We start from the raw sequence: 16,953 nt of genomic DNA, 5'->3' as shown, positions 1-16,953 counted from the left end.
AGACCCTTCGTTTTCTTCTTCTTCATTGCCCTCGAGCTCTCTATGAAAGAAAAAAAAAGGAAAACCCTAGCGCCTCTCATTTCTCTCACCGTCGTTCACTCAAGCATTTCTCCGGCCACTCTTCAACCATGATGTCACCAGCGTCTGATAGTCAGAATCAATCAATGAGCTTTGGAGACGTCTCACCGGTAAGCTCTTTCTCCTCCTTGTCTGTTTCCACATCGCCTCCCCCAAGCCCTCGAAAAACCTCAAAAACCACCGTCCCTACTAAACCTCTGCACGATGAAGTATCCTTCACACCCCAGCGACCGTCTCGGTCGAAGCCCACTGAAGCCATCACAACCCTTCCTTCTAATACCACCCAAACAGCCCAAAACCACCCCAAAACCAAAACCTAAAACCCCTTCAAAACTAAGGCAGTGTCCTTTGTCATCCACGGCTGCACAGATTCTTATAGTCCCAAAATTCAATTAAATTAGAATTAGACATGAAATCTAGAAATATTTCTTATGTATACCAAGCCCACCCCACCACCATTCATTTCGAATATCACTCTGGTGGGTGCGACGCATGACCCCATCCCAGCCTACATTCATAATGCACCATCGCTAGCTGTGCGTCCACCTTCTCCACTGTCAATCCAACCCTTGGCCACCATCTACCCAGTTGAAGCCGAGGTGCCCAGCCAACCACCACGTTCACCCATCATCATCTCATCCCCTGGGTCGCCGAATACACCATCAGGCACCTCACTATTCACTTCACCTAGGCCTAGCTCTGACAGTCCTGCGTCAGAGCGTAACCTCGAAGAATTAGCGGAATTGGCTCGACGGGACGAGCAAGAAGTGTTTGGAGTTATCTTGGCAAGTCTGAATGAAGGCTAAGAAGAGGAGCAAGTGATGCATTCCAACCCACCTAACGAATCACTTGAATTGAACGAAGCAGAACACTACGTAATGATGCTCGAATCAGAGTTAGAAAAAGAAGATGAAGAAAAGGGATTTGGCCCAGATGCGTCGTAATCACGTCAAACTAACGCAAATGAAGGGCTCTCAAAAGCAAAGAGAGTGACAAGAAAGAGAAAATTAATCTTAGAGGAAAAAGATAAGCAGTCAGCATCCAGTCCTGAGGATGCAATGCGTGGGAGCTGCTCAAGATACAACGCATTAGAGAAGGAATTGGAACTTTATCAACCCGCAAAATAGGGGCGAAGGAAGTTAGCTCTCCAAAGGGAATTGGAAAACGAATTGAGAGAGCTGGCACGGGAAGCCAAGGCATATGAGGCGGGAAAGAGCAAGGTAACCGACGCATTACCTAAAAAGACCACAAGAAGGAAGCGCCAATTCAGTGATATTCTTGTAGAGAAAGGCTTTTTTCCTTAACGCCACGCATTGCCAGCATACATAACTGAAACCATAGACGCAATGGGTTGGGGTCAGTTATTCGTTGGGCACACAAGAATTTGGCCCAACCTTGTCTGCTAGTTTTATAGCAGTGGGTTCGACATGGACAAAAGTACAGCATTTGTTGATGGGGTATTGGTGCGCTTCTTAGCCGATAAGATCAATGAAGTGTTCAATATCACGAGTAATCCGGATGCAGAAGGCAACCGCATCTTGGAACAACCAATGCCGAGCCAAGTTGAAGATGCAATAAGAGTGGTAGCCAAGCCTGGAAGCAAGTGGAAAACGTCAAGAAATGGAGCAAAGATGTTAGCTTCCAGGAACCTAAACCCATACGCAAATCTATGGTATTATCTGATTAAGAGAAGCATCATGCCTACAACGCATGATGAAACATTGTTGAAAGAACACGTCTTGGCTACTTACTGTATCATGCAGTGCATCCCTTTAGATGTAGGAAGAATAATAAGGGATCAGATCAAAGCCATCAAGACCAAACAACGAGGACAACTTTACTTTCCATAGCTGATCTGCGCACTGTGTGAACGCGGGGGCATCCCTCTGAGGCATTATTATGAAGAGATCGACGGTCTGATGGAAATCAAGTTAATCGGGCATTTACTTCGCGTTTCGTTGCATTAGCCTGCCTTACCTCCCAAAGAAGTGGCAGCCAGACCTTGATAATCTAAACGCGCCCCGAAAAGAAGACGTGTCTGGATAATTGAACACAGTGATGAAGCTTTAGAGCATGAAGATTACGAAGCAGAGCTTGAACTTACAGATGAAAAAGCACGACCAAACCTGAACCTCGTTCTCCAAAACTCACTAGTGGCCCCGCCAGAAGGGAGTCTTGACCCAACGCACCAAGAACATACTGATATAGATCAAGACATCCCTTGCTCCCTTCCTTCACCCTCACCAATTCCAATTCCCACTTTTGTGCCCCCTCCAATCATTTTTGAACCAACTGGGTTAGAGTCGAGTAACGCAGCAAATTTTGAAGACCCAGTTGAAAGAAGTGAAGAACCAGAACCACCTCAACACAACACTGATATTGGGAAGAGTTGAAAACTTTCATCAGTGATCAATTCAGACCATTGGCCGCGTCCATTGAAGGTCTTCACAACAAACAGGGTTTAAAGGAATTACTTAAGGCAGCAAACAAGAAGAATGCAAGACCCAATTTATTTAATAGCACATGCAGTATTAATCAGGTCTTGGGTCGGAATGTTTTCCCTGCCTCACTACCTATTCATCTTAGAAATCCTTTGCACTTTATGGATGAAGATCCTGCAAAGAGAATGCAGGGATGATGTGCAACATAATAAAGTTTTTGGGTGTTGGTTATTTTGGTTTTTGGATTTTATTTGGAAAGATCTTTTGTATTTGGTTTGCCTTGTTTTGTTTATTTCATACTTTTTTTGTTCTTTTAGCTATTTTCTAGGTCTTGGTGCTTTGCCTTACTAATGATATAAAAAATATGAAATCTATAAGTATGAGTAGGCCATTAAGGAAAATCAACAAAGCCTGAATTCTCATAAAAAGAACTACATGTTTTCCTTTCTAATGTCATGGCAAGCTCCTAAGTAAAAAATCCTTTTGGATCCTGCAAAAGTATTTTCGAAATTTTGTTTCTCTTTTAGGTAATGAAGATTAGCTCATCTTCAATTTAGGGATGAGGGGAAATCCGAGTTAAGACGCTGTATTGAGTAATAAAAAGAAAGGGAACAAAAATAGAAAAAATGTTAAAAAACGCAACTCCGTTTGTCATTCCCTAAAAGAAAAACCTCAAAGTGGCATGAGTTAAAAAGTTGGAACAGGCACTTAGCCATAGTTGGATGCTCGCATGACACCCGTGGGGGCAAGCCAAAATGAAGTTAAGTCTCCTAGACCAATGCATCCCATAAAACACCTCTATCTAGTCTAAAGAAGTTGTGTCTTGAAACGCATGAATATTAGATATGAGTTTAGTTGTGAAGGGTTCTCACCCGGTGTTGGATGCTCGCATGACACCCGTGGGGGCAAGCCAAAATGAAAGTGGGATACCTGGAACAACGCATGGGTAATTGAAAATTCATATTTTTTTTTCTTTTTATCTGGCATCTATTTTAAAAAGCATCTAACGCATTGCTGGTTTAGAAAAAATAGGAATGTTTTGAAAAACGAAAGAAGTTGTTGATAAAAGGCTTGCTGCACCTGAAACTAAACATTATTCCTTTTAGAAAAGAGTCAATATGCGTTACATTTTCCAAACTCTTATCTAAGCTTATAATTGAATATAATGAGAGGCGAACTCTGCACAAAAAATACAAGGGAGATAACAAAGAATTATTTATGGAATGCTTGAGGACAAGCATTGTTCAAATTTGGGGTGGTGATAACTTGTAGAAATACAAGTTATTTTGGCTCTTAAGTTGGAACAACTAAGGTTTTTAATGATAAATTCTCCTCGTTTTTAGAAGAAACGCATGGAATTACTTTAACATTAGCAAAATCATGCAAAAGAATGTTTATTACTAAAATACTACGACACTAACGCATTAAATTGCAGGATTTCAACAAGAGGCTAACGCATGATTAAGAAGTGTCGCAGGCAAAGTTCTAACGCATGAGCCATGCGTCGGAGGGATTCAACGCAAAAAAGATTCATCGATTCAAGCTATTTGTGTCAAATCAACACTTGCAAGCATGGGCACCTACAGCAAGCAGTGTCTAAAAAGCTTCCGAGTGTCAGGCGGTTGAGTAGGGCATGGACTTTAATGCTGCTCATCACCAAGCTGGAGATGATCAACGCCTATAAATAGATGAAATCCCTCCATAGTTCGAAGTTAAGAGAAATTTCAAGTTCTCACTCTCAGTATTAGCTTAGTCGTAGTGTTAGATCTCTAGAGTTGTGCTGTGGTGCCAAGAAGAGTAGAACGGAAGAGAACCGCCATCACCACCGATCAAGGAGCGGAGGAAGCCGAGCTTGAGAGAGACACTTCGTCCAACTCTTATACAAGTGATTGTACACAACTAGAATTGAGCCAAAGAGATACAAGAGATTGTACTCTGTGGCTTGACTCAGTTCTTTTCATCTCATTTATTGCTTTCCTCATTTCATCTGATTAAATATTGCTTTTGTAAAGACAATATACTTCTTTATAAATTCATATATTTGATCCATCATGCTTTGCCATTGTTTATTTCTTGTTTATGTTCGATGCATCTATATTTCATGTAAAATTTCATTTCGAACGCATAGCCAACTTGATCAATTGGTAAAAGCATCTTTAGCTTAGACTATTCGAGAGAATAAATAAGACCACATCAAGTAGAACGTCTAGTACATCTAAATATAGACTTACTAGTGTTTATTGCATCCTGTGTTTGACGCATGCATCCTAGAGATAGGTTTTGTATGTTATTCGCATTGAGAAGTGTTGAATAAAGTCTAATGCATAAACAAAGATAAACAAATCATCTCATTCATCACATTCTAGTTCGTGTACATTCATCTTAGATCGACGCATACCACTTGCACTAAAATCCATTTCCACACGACCCATCATTCTCTACTCAACTCTTTTGTATCTTCTTGCATAAGCACAACACCTTAGTGTAAATAACACATTTCTTCATACATTAGGAAATCCCTACAACAGCTACAATGCAAGGTCCGCGTTAACTTAACCTGAATCCCTGAGTTCGACCCTGGACTTACCAGGAACCTAAATTGGATTTATACTTGGGTCTGATTTAGGAAAACTTGAACGTCAATAGTGGCGTGTCGTGCGTTTTGTTGCACATCTATAACGCATCAACGCGTTAGAAATACATAAATACATCAAAGCATCAATGCATCATTCATACTTAGAACTTATTCTTTCAAATCATTTTATACAATACATTCCTAGCGCGAATCATGATAGCAACGAACAAACTACATATACATTTTTTTAGTAAAATGAATTTATTCCGTAAAGTCAATTAGAGACCTCCCACTCCACAGTCGAGGAGGTGTGCCCAGTTCCAATCTACATCGTCATCTCACCAACATTTAGTTGCTGCTAGGAATTAATTCCCTGAAATGAAGGACAAATGTGGTTAGTGGCGCAAAAATCTATAATCCAGATCGAATCATTATTCTCCACTAAACATGTTTCCAATACAAGCAAACCAAATTTACCTTCATTGGCCTTCTTCTTTTTTACCAAGTATTTGGGGCAGTTCCTCTTCCGATGCTCATCTTGGTTGCAATGGAAACAAATTCCCTTTGCAGCCTTGGCTTTCTTTTGAGCAACGGACGGTGGTTTAGATTTTCCTTTCCACCTTTCTTCTTCTTCCACCTTTTGCTATCGAAGGAAGAAGGTATAGACTTTGTCCCAGAGGTCAAACCTCTGTGAAACTTCTTAGGGGATGAAACAAGACTTTCTTCACCCTTCTGTCCCTTGTTTGTCATTAAGGACTAGAAGGTTTGTAGCTCGTTGAGGAGGGTGGTTAGGTTGTAGTCAATCCTGTTTAAAATAGCATTGCTCTGAAAATGAAGGAAACTTCCAGGTAAAGATTCCAAAATAATAATAACATGGCTGACTTCATCAATGACAGACCCATTCATCTTTGTCATGTTGAAGTGGACCATCATGTTGAGAACATGTTCTCGAACAGATGCCCCTTCTTGTATTCGAGCATTGAAGATGTGTTTGAGAGCGTCATGCCTAAGTTATGTGGACGGTTGTCTGAATATTCTCTTCAGGGACTCCATGATCTCGCGGGCTGTGAGCATGGGCTCATGCTTCTTGGCCAAGACTTCAGAAAGACTAGCCAAGATGTACATCGGGGCTTTTTATTTTTCCGTGTCCATCGCTCGTATGCTTCTCGAACATTTCGAGCAGCATTAGAAGTTGGAATGGGAGGACAATCCTCCATAAGAACAAAACGAAGGTCGTCGATTATTAAAATTATGTTGATCGTGTTTTTCCATGTTATGTAGTTTTCACCGGTTAATTTATCAGCGGCGAGAAAATTCAAAGTAGCAGTGGCCATTGAAACAAAATTGCTTAAACATACAAATTATTTATAATTAGTTTATTTGCATTAAATCATTAAGACAACTAATTAGTTTTAGCAAAAAAAATCTAGTGTACCCTAAGTGACATCTAATTTGCAATGAAAGTCACCGTAGGGTGCTCAAGTGCTCCTTCACTAAAATGAGATATTTTCAACTATTAGACAGAAACAATACCTTGTCACTGTAACTAACAGTCACCATTGGTCGGTTCAGAATTTGTTAACTTATTTAACTATTTTTGTAAATTTAACCCCTCATTTTAGGTTCTAGAGTTTTGCCCCATGAGCCAACCATAGGGAAAAATCGATTGGGACATGAAATTAAAGCAACCCTGTCCATTTTTGGAGATCGAATAAAGCATCATGCAAAAATTTCATCCTTTTAGTGGGGCACCCACGGTGCCACGAGACCATGCATGATACTTTACTTCAATCTAATGAGAGAGACCGAGAGATGTGTTGCCACATGTCTCGCTTCACTTACTATAAACACTCTCTCCATTCATCTTGATATTGATCTATACAAATGTCACCCATAGGGGGACACGCATGGTGCCTCGAGGCCGAGTATGGACCTCACAGTGTGAATTTTAAGAAGAAACGTGAAGAGGATAACATGAAGTATCATATACCCCATTTTCCTCCCACTGAGTATTTTACCTAGGGTTAATTAACTTAGGAAAAACTCAGCTACTGATTTTATCTAAATATTTGTTTAATTTGCCCAAAAAAAAAAAACATTTGTATTTGGATAGTTAAACAATTTTGATTAAGGTCTATTAAACTCTTTAATAAATTTTAATCAAACTTGCGTGCATGTAACAAATCTATGTAATTCACCTTTCCAGGTAAATTCCCAAGTAGGGGTGTTATGTTTCCGTCAACTTAAATACCCTAGCCTAGACATAACTCGCCTTAGACAAAAGGTCCCTTATAGATATATTTATTACATTGTTAATCTTTTATTAGGAATAAATTTAATCCTATTAAACCGATTAAAAGATTAAACTAAGATTTCTAATCTCATTAGAAACGTGATCTTAGGTCTATATGAATCATATTTTAAAACAATTTTAAAGATGATTATAACCTAAGGTTTGCATGCTACTCTTAATTATTGATTTTAATTTCTAATTTCATCTTGTTACAACAAAACCATATATTGCATGCTTTGACAAACTTTAGTAAATCATAACAATTATAAATTAACCTAAAGTAGTGTCATGCTTCATGCATTTTTAATTTCATTACTAACATATATAACAATTATATACACTAAGGTAATGAAATTATTAATAACATACTATAAACATACATTCATACTATATATTATAACTCTTATAATATAAATGATACATGTATATGTTATTAATGCATGCATGCATATATTATAACATTTATGGTATATGATGCATGAGCATGCTATATAATTTAAATCATGCATATACATATATTATAATACTTATAATATAAAATGACGCATGAAAATAAATGCATAACCTATGGTAGGATTTAATTCTATATAGCATACAATATGACATATATGTAAGTAAAAAACATACATCACATGTATATTTAAAAATAACAGTTAATGGACCGGGATAGAACACATAAAAGAAAATTAAAAAACAAACTATTACGAAAATAATAGTCATCCGATTCAAATTAGGCGAACCGGGCCTTGAACCGCTTGAACCGGACCGACCAGCCATCGAACCAAACCCGAACCAGCCGAAATGACTAAACTGGAGTCGAACCAAGTGAGCCACGAACTGAACCGAACAAGAATCGATTGGTTCTTTTCGCATCGTAGCATTGCAACGTTGTGCCCAGTGTTGCAACACTTCGAAATGAACATAACATTGTTCTTCATCATAGCGTTGCAACGCTGCGGTACAGTCTCGATTGTACTATTGCAAAAACCATGGATTCTTCATCGAATTTGGTCCCCTCTTCATCAGAAACTCATTGGAAACGCCACAAATGACTCAAGGACTTGAAAATACAAAACATAGGCCCTTACAAACAAATTTATAAAGAATAAAGTCATAAATCTATGTGTCCTATCTCGAAACATCCATTAACAATACCACATTCACCACAACATCATTCATCACATGAATCCATTACAGAATGTCGAAAAAAAAAATCCCACCATGACTGTAAAAATAATTCCAAAAAAATTGAGAATCTGGGATCAAATCCTAAAGGCTCGAATACCAATTGAAGGATCCACAGTGAAGGGACCCTTGAGCAGAAGCGGATCTCCCAAATCCCAATTTTCATAATTGAAAATTTTTACAGAGAAGAAGGAAAAAATATGCATTTAATTTTAAAACATACAACATGCTAAACACAAAAATAAATGGGTTTCTGAAACCCTTACCTTTGAAGAACTCAAGTCTTCACGTATCCTTTCTCACGAACAATTACGAATTTTGAATAAAATGGCCAATTAGACACCACCATAAGGAGACCTTAGTATTCTCTGGGATGAGAACCAAGGAGAAGTAGGCTCTGGCTATTTTGGATATTTTAGGGAGAGAAAGAGATTGAGAGAGGAAAAGAGAACTCAGGGCAATTCCACAAAGAGCACTTTTTCTCTGTGTATTCTTGCAGGAAGAAGAAGAACTGACCCATTCAGTTCCCACTTCCACGATTAAGAGAGATAAAATGGGTGGGTGTTACAGCTTCCTCCTTTAATTAATTTAAAATAATTAAATATTAATTAATATATTTTAATTAAATAAAATAATTTAATATATATTAATATGATAACTACCTTATCATATAATATATATTAAACTATATGTTATATTAAATATAACATAAAACCTATAGTCTTAATTTTGTATCATATACTATATAACCTATAGTTTCCTTTCTCACACTAATGACATTTAATATGAATCACTTTTATATTAAATTTAATAATATGAATTCAATTCATATAATTGATATTTGAATCATATTTAAATATTTATTTCCTCTAAAAAACTTTATATTATAATGTTTCATATACATTATAACAATTATATCATATTAATTAATTTAACTTAATTATATCATATATAATCAATTCCCTCAAATAATTTGAACAATTCAAATTAATCCAAAAATTGATTCTCATTTAATCTTGTTGAGCTACCAACTGACCTCATGGACCTGTAGCTTGAAGCTCCAATTGTATGTGAATAATTAATTAAACTCTTTAATTAAATTATTTACCATCCATTAACTATCAGACACTCAACTAAAAACCGACAATTGCATTCTTTGCACTACATATATATTTCTATGTCTATTGGATATATACAATCAATGATACGATGACCCTTCACAAATTGCTCGTAAGTATAGTTGAGCCAAAATTATCGTTTTGCCTCTGTAGTTACATTTAACTCCTTAAGTACCACTGATCTCTCTAATGAACAATAAATCATAGTCCAACTATGATCAAACCCCTCTCGGGCCAAGAGAGATTGTGGTGCCACATTGATGAAGCCTTGGAATCAACCCTTAAGGGAACAATTTATCTACTTGCCCCGACATTGGGGAAGGAGTGAATTCCTTCTTGTGTAGATGTGTTCTCAGCTCCCCAATCAAACGAATCCCCAAATAGTAGACTTATTGAGTCGGCGATCTAGCCACTCTCACCATACAATCAAAAGACCGCCCTCATAAGAAAGAGTTCACAACTCACTCAGGATTTAGGTTATGTTACCTATGGTCATCCTGGTGAAATGTAAATCTCTATTATGAATGACGTTAAATAATGAGACTAAATATTTCGTGGTCCGATCTTATATAAACTCCTTTGTATAAAAGACCCCGCTCATATGTCTCCACGTGATTGACTAAGATCAGATCATTTGTAGCACTTTACAACAATAGTAACACCTACAAAGCGAGCCATACTCGTAGTATCACCAGGATAAGGTATCCAGCCAGCCTTATGCATCTACTACAGATCATTTAGATTATCACTTAAACATAATCCATCCATATACATACATGTTTAATCTACAAGATAATCCTGGATTTTAGTTTATTAGTTTGTGGTTAATGCAACTAATTTTGAAATAAAATATCAAATATTTTATAACATAAATAAAATGATCATGCATTACAATTATAAGCTATAAGACCCTACGAGATTTAGGGCATCAGCCCCAATAGATATCTATTATAATATATACCTTCCAATTTTACTAAACTTCTCTTTGATTTACAAAAGAATAAAGTATATCAATTGTCGATTTTGTTCCTCTGGCAAAATATTATTTTCTTTTCCCATCTTTAATCAAGTCTACAGGACTTAATATCATATTTGATTTTCTGTTTCAAGCATTTGAATTTTGGAAAACATAAGTATAATATGCATAGATGTACTATATGCAAAACATAAATATTATTTATCTTTATTCTCTTCAAGAGATTTAAAAGAAATTCTAATATCTCATATACAAGTGGATCAAAAACAATAATCATTTCTTCAGGAGATTCTAAGAAACTTGTAACTTTCAAATAATATTATATTTAGGGGTTAAAAAGATAAGTTATATTCTCTTTAGGAGATTCAAATAAATTCTCAAAGTTTGCTTCCATATATCGTTTTTTTTTTTTTTTCATTTATAAGGATTTTAATTTTTCAAAGAGACTCTTATTGTACAACAGATACAAGATTATGATCTCTTTTGCATCACATTTAGAAAATGAAAGTTTCCTTCAAAACATTATATATGTGTGGTTTTAATTGAATAATTACTTTTTACTTTATTAATATGATTCTGACCTCAATGATTAAATATTGGAACATTCACTTCAGGGAATAATATTATATTATTTGGTCGAAATTCATTAATTTTCATAAAAACATTTGCTCGTATGTTTTATTCAACCTCAAAAGATATTAGATAAATATTCATAAACATGTTTCAAACTTTCTTTCTCAAACTGCTAATATAAAAGTATAACATGTTTGATATATGCTTATTAGTTTATAAGAATTTATTAATTTAAAATATATGCAACTACAGGTGTATGACAAAAACAATGAGTATTGATTGATTTAAACAACTTCAGGTGTATTAAATCAAAATTAGCTTTAGGAAAAGTAATTAACTATTATGCATAATTTTCAAACTTTTCCATAAAAGAATTCAGTCAAATATATATATATATAAAGCTCACAATATAATCCATATAAGAATAATTTAAATATTCAACAATCAAATAAATTTCAATTCTAGCATAACAAACAAAATTTGACTAATTCAACTCCCATGTTAGTTCGCAAGTAGAGGTGTTCTATTAAGTTTAACTTAAATACCTCAACCTAGCTAGAATAATCCTTAGACAGAATTCTCTTAATTTTTATTTCTAATTCATTAATCTTTTAAATATTCAACAATCAAATCAATTTTAATTCTAGCATAGCAAACAAAAGTTTGACTAATTCAACTCCTAGGTCAGTTTCCAGGTAGAGGTGTTCCCTTATGGTTAGCTTAAATACCTCAGCCTAGCTAGAACAATTCTTAGACATAATTCTTTTAGTCAATTTTTATTTGTAATTCATTAATCTTAATTAGGAGTTAAATTTCTAAGTAAATTATTAATCTTATGAAAACAAATTCACTTTAAGAAATAATCTTTAATATCTTAAATCTTAAACCTTTCAAATTAAAATTAAAGATAATAATGCATATTTATTCTCATATTTGAAAATTAAAAGACAAAATTATCCTAAGAAATTTTAACATATAATAGTTAATATTAATATGGGAGAATCTTATCTTTATTTAAAAGAAACTCAATCTTATTAAGAAATATGCAATCCAACTAAGGAAACAAGTATCCTAACTTAATTTTTCATAAATAACAATTATATTCCAAGGTATAGAAAGATAAGCTAATTAGAAAAATATCTCAAATAAATCTTTCAAATATAAGAAAATTAAGATGCATGATTTGCAATCTATGATAAATTTTACATACATTATAAAAATTAAAAAAAAAAATTGATACATTCATGATTCATAACCTCGGTTGCGGTATCTATGATATCATAAATAGGATAAGAAGAAAAATAAAAAATCTACCTTCTAGCAAAGGAATAAAGTATAAAAAATTACACACATTGAATGTTACCCTGACAAAAGCATTGATAAAATATGAAATGCAGTTCATCGACAAAACTATGACATCAAATGTCTAACAAAAGCCCTACAAATATCTCTTGAAGTATTTATTAAAAATCAAATTGAATTTGAAAAGACGGAGATTGAGGATACGATGAAACATCTACAACTATATGTATATAAACAGTTGTCAAAGTAACAAATTGAATTGAGGATAGAACTCAATGTACCTCGGAATACATTATGTGCATGTGATAGAGACTAGAGAGAGGTTTGCACAATAACTCACAAATTTTGTTTAAATCTCTTACCCACAAAATCACATCTTCTTTAATTTCGTCACTAAATTGCATAAGCAATCAAAGATTAATTATAATCTCAAAGTGAAAATAAAGCCGAAAAACTCACAAGTAGTTTAAGACACAAGTTGGACTCATGTTGAAGGATTTTAATTTCATTGCTCATATAATACTTATATCAAGTTTACATTTTTATCTAATTAAATGTAAAATCTAATATAAAATATATCTTAATAATCAATTCACAAACACATAAATCACATATATGGTTTAAATAGAGTACTCACATTTTTTGAACTTTAGTTTTAAATACCTCAATAATATGTAGGGCCTTTATTGTTTTTGGTATTCCAATAAATCAACTCTAATCTCAACATAATCTCCCAAATGGTAGAGACTCTTGTTGATAACGTGTTATAAAATAGAGAGGAGGAAGAATAAACATAAGACCATAAGAGAGAAACAGAGAGAAGAAAATAGAGAACATATACATATGCTCAATTGAGGTGTGTTTTTCAAATGATCTCTACAACATCTATTTATAGGGTTGTGAGAATGGTGGTTACGAGAATCAAACACAAAGAGGGAACAAGAAAAATTTGGAGATTAATTGGAGAGGTTAATGGATGAATTTTAACCTATGAAGTTTATGTATGGATATCTACGTAATTATCATATCTATACTACTTTCTCTTTTTTTTTTTTCCCCTTTTTTCCATGACTTAACAACTAACACCAGTTGTGCACACATAAGTATAACATTTGTTTTAAAATGGAAAAGTAACATGGTTTAGCCCAAATTTATGGAGTTCACCCGATGGGTGACTTAGATTGGGATAAAAATAGATTTGCACTGATTTTTGAAAATTAGTCTTTTTTAACCAGTTATTGACTGTAAATTTTGGTAAAATTACCAAAATAAAATCCTCACGGACGGGAATTGGCCTCTCACTCACTCACTCTCCTCTCTCCTTCCTCGCTCTCTAGTCCTCTCTTTCCTTTCCTCTTTCACAGATCATTATCTCCTCTTCCTTTTTCTTATGATCTCGTTCTCCTCTCTCCTTTTTCGCTATTAGGTGCTCGATCTCGCTTTCCAATTCTCAATCTCTTGTTTTGCAACATAAGTTCAAAACGAGGGAGAGAAAAGAAGTTGCAGATCTAGTCGCCCACCAGAGAAGAAAAGCGAAAATCTAGATGGAGAAAAAAATGCTAAAGATGGAGGAAGAGAAAAAAAGGTGGAATAATTTGTAAAATCGCTTGAAGATGATGTAAGAAAGAGGTAAAAAAACTTGAATTTTAAAAACGGGGACAAAAATCATTTCCAACATGAGAAATGGATCTTTTAATCCATTATCTCTGAATTTACGTTGGACCGTGTGTTAATGTCTTTTTAGCTCAAAGATAACTTTACTTTTATTAATCAAGCTGAATGTTTTTTACCAGCATATCAAATTCGCTAATGTGACACATTCTTTTCATCGTTTTACCCATAAAAACCTTAATTCACAAAGCATAGAATCTCTCTCAAGATTACCAAAAAACAAACCACAACTCTTTTTCCTTTTTCTTTTTTTTCCTACCTCAATTTATTTTTTATGAATACGTGTTTGTTGGTTTTGAAATTATTAAAATTATATATTCAAAATTATTAGAAATATGTTTTTAATATCTCAAAATAATTCTACCGTTTAATTTTACACTTCTCAATTTAATTTTATAACATTAAAATTATTCAATAACATTAAAATTAGTTTTGAATAATTAAAAACATGGTTTTGAGTGATTTTAAAAATGACAAAAGTGATTTGGACCATTTGAGAATCTTTTACAAACAAGTTATGTTTGGTAACATTTTTGTTTATTGTCACACATTTTACTTTTTATATTTATGATTTCTCATTTTTTTTTATTTATTTAAAAAGAGAAACATAAACATGATTGGGCAATAATATTATGTTTTTATTCTCTATAAATTAAAAATTATTATTTTAAAGAAATCAGATTTCAACATTATTTTTATGTTATTTTTAATTTTAAACATTCATTATTTCATTTTGTGTTCATGGAATATAAGATGATACTTTTATTTATGTTTTAGAAAAGAATAGAAAGATTAGCAATAACCGATAACCAATAAACTTGATTTTGTTACTCCTAAAATTTCTACACAATTTTGAATTTGTTTTTTAAAAATGAGGAAAAAGAAACAAAAATTGTTACCAAAGACATCAGTTACTCAAAATTTGAAAATGAGAATGTTACCACTAGAGAATTGGATGGTAATTAAGATCAAATTCTTTTAGTTCACAAGGTTAGGAGGATTTAAATCATAGACTCTTGATCATTAATACATATCATATCATATACGGAATGTTTGAGGTGAGGAGATGAGATGACTTGAGATATGAACTCAACTCATTATTTGAGAGGGCAACTTCATATGTAATCGATATTTTATACCATATTTGCCAACAGTGCACTTAACTCTCATCACCATCGATGCCTCATTGCTCAATTTCGAAAACCACCTCCAACGACCAACTTCGGCGACCACCTTTGACGGCCAACTCCGGCGACCACCCATGTGGCCAATTCTGGCAACATCTAACTACCACTGTAGAAGGCCAACTCCGACGACCTCCAACCATGGACGCTCCACCAACTCCAACGACCATTATTTTAAATATGACTACTGCTAATTTGGGCTTGGTTGATACACAAATTTTTTTGTTTTATTGATGCTCGTAACATAAAATCATCAATAAACCTTAATTAAAGCTTAAAAATAACTATCAATTTAAAAATATTTATAAAACATCAATAAATTTTTATATTTAAGTTGACACACAAAATTGTCAATAAAAATACTTTTGTTGACACAAAAGTATGCAAGTTTCGTCAAAACGTTGAATTCCCAATTTTTTGATTAGTTCATAGTATATTATAGTCGTTTTTAATAGTAATTTAACGTTAGTAAAATCACTTTTTTATCATGTAAGAAATCAAACAAACTTATATGTAAAAACACTTTTGAGAAAAAATTATCAGACACATGAGTATTTTTATTCTAGAAAGTTTTTATCAAAAGTGTTAAAATAAAAATGACTTAACTAGAAACCTTACATGCAAAAATTTGTAAAATTGTTTAATTTTTTTTTAAAAAAATTGAAATGCATGATCCAAAAGTAAACTCTAAACTCCATTTCCCAAAGGGCTAGTTGCATAAATAGAATTCAAGCCCAAAATAATAGAATATGTAGTACAAGCATAAAATAATTGCATATATAGATCAAAAAAGGGTAAAAGACTAAAAACTCCATGCGTAGCCAACATTTTGTTCGCTTCTTCCCAGTTTTCTCAAATTAAAAGTTATCACTGATAGCAAATATCACTTGAAACATTTTGCTCGCTTATTTCCAGTTTTCTCAAATTACTATCAGCTATACCCACTGATAACTGCTATCAGTTGCTATCGCTAATATCTTTTATCAATTGCTATCGATGATAGTTGTTATCAGCGATAGTTTTCAATTTGAGAAAAATTAATACAATCTTGAAATATTAGCTTTCAATTTGCTATCAATTATTAGTAGCTATCATTGATTCACTTTCATCAATTGGAATCAACCTTGAAATATTAATACTTAAGACTATCAGTGGCTATCAATGATAGATTTATAAATAGTGATCAACTTTGAAAGAAGACCAACAACTTTGATTACTACAATAGAAATCACTAATAATCTTTTATCATGGTTATCAATGATAGCAGCTATCAGTCGTTATCACTGATAGACTTTCATCAATTAGAATCAACCTTGAAATATTAACACTTAAGGCTATCAATGATAGACTTCTATACCTGGTTATCACCTTTGAAAGAAACTCGATATATAGATATCACCTAAGTTCTATCACAGATATTACTAACATCATTCATATTGTCGTTATCAGTGATAGTTTCTTTCACTGATAACATCACTGATAAGATGCTATCAATGATCTCACTGATATCATGCTATCAGTGATAGTTCTCTATCACCGATAATGTACTATCAGGTA

Source organism: Benincasa hispida, chromosome 5, assembly GCF_009727055.1.
Source record: "Benincasa hispida cultivar B227 chromosome 5, ASM972705v1, whole genome shotgun sequence".
NCBI lineage: Eukaryota > Viridiplantae > Streptophyta > Magnoliopsida > Cucurbitales > Cucurbitaceae > Benincasa > Benincasa hispida.
Note: the sequence above shows the minus strand (reverse complement) of the source record.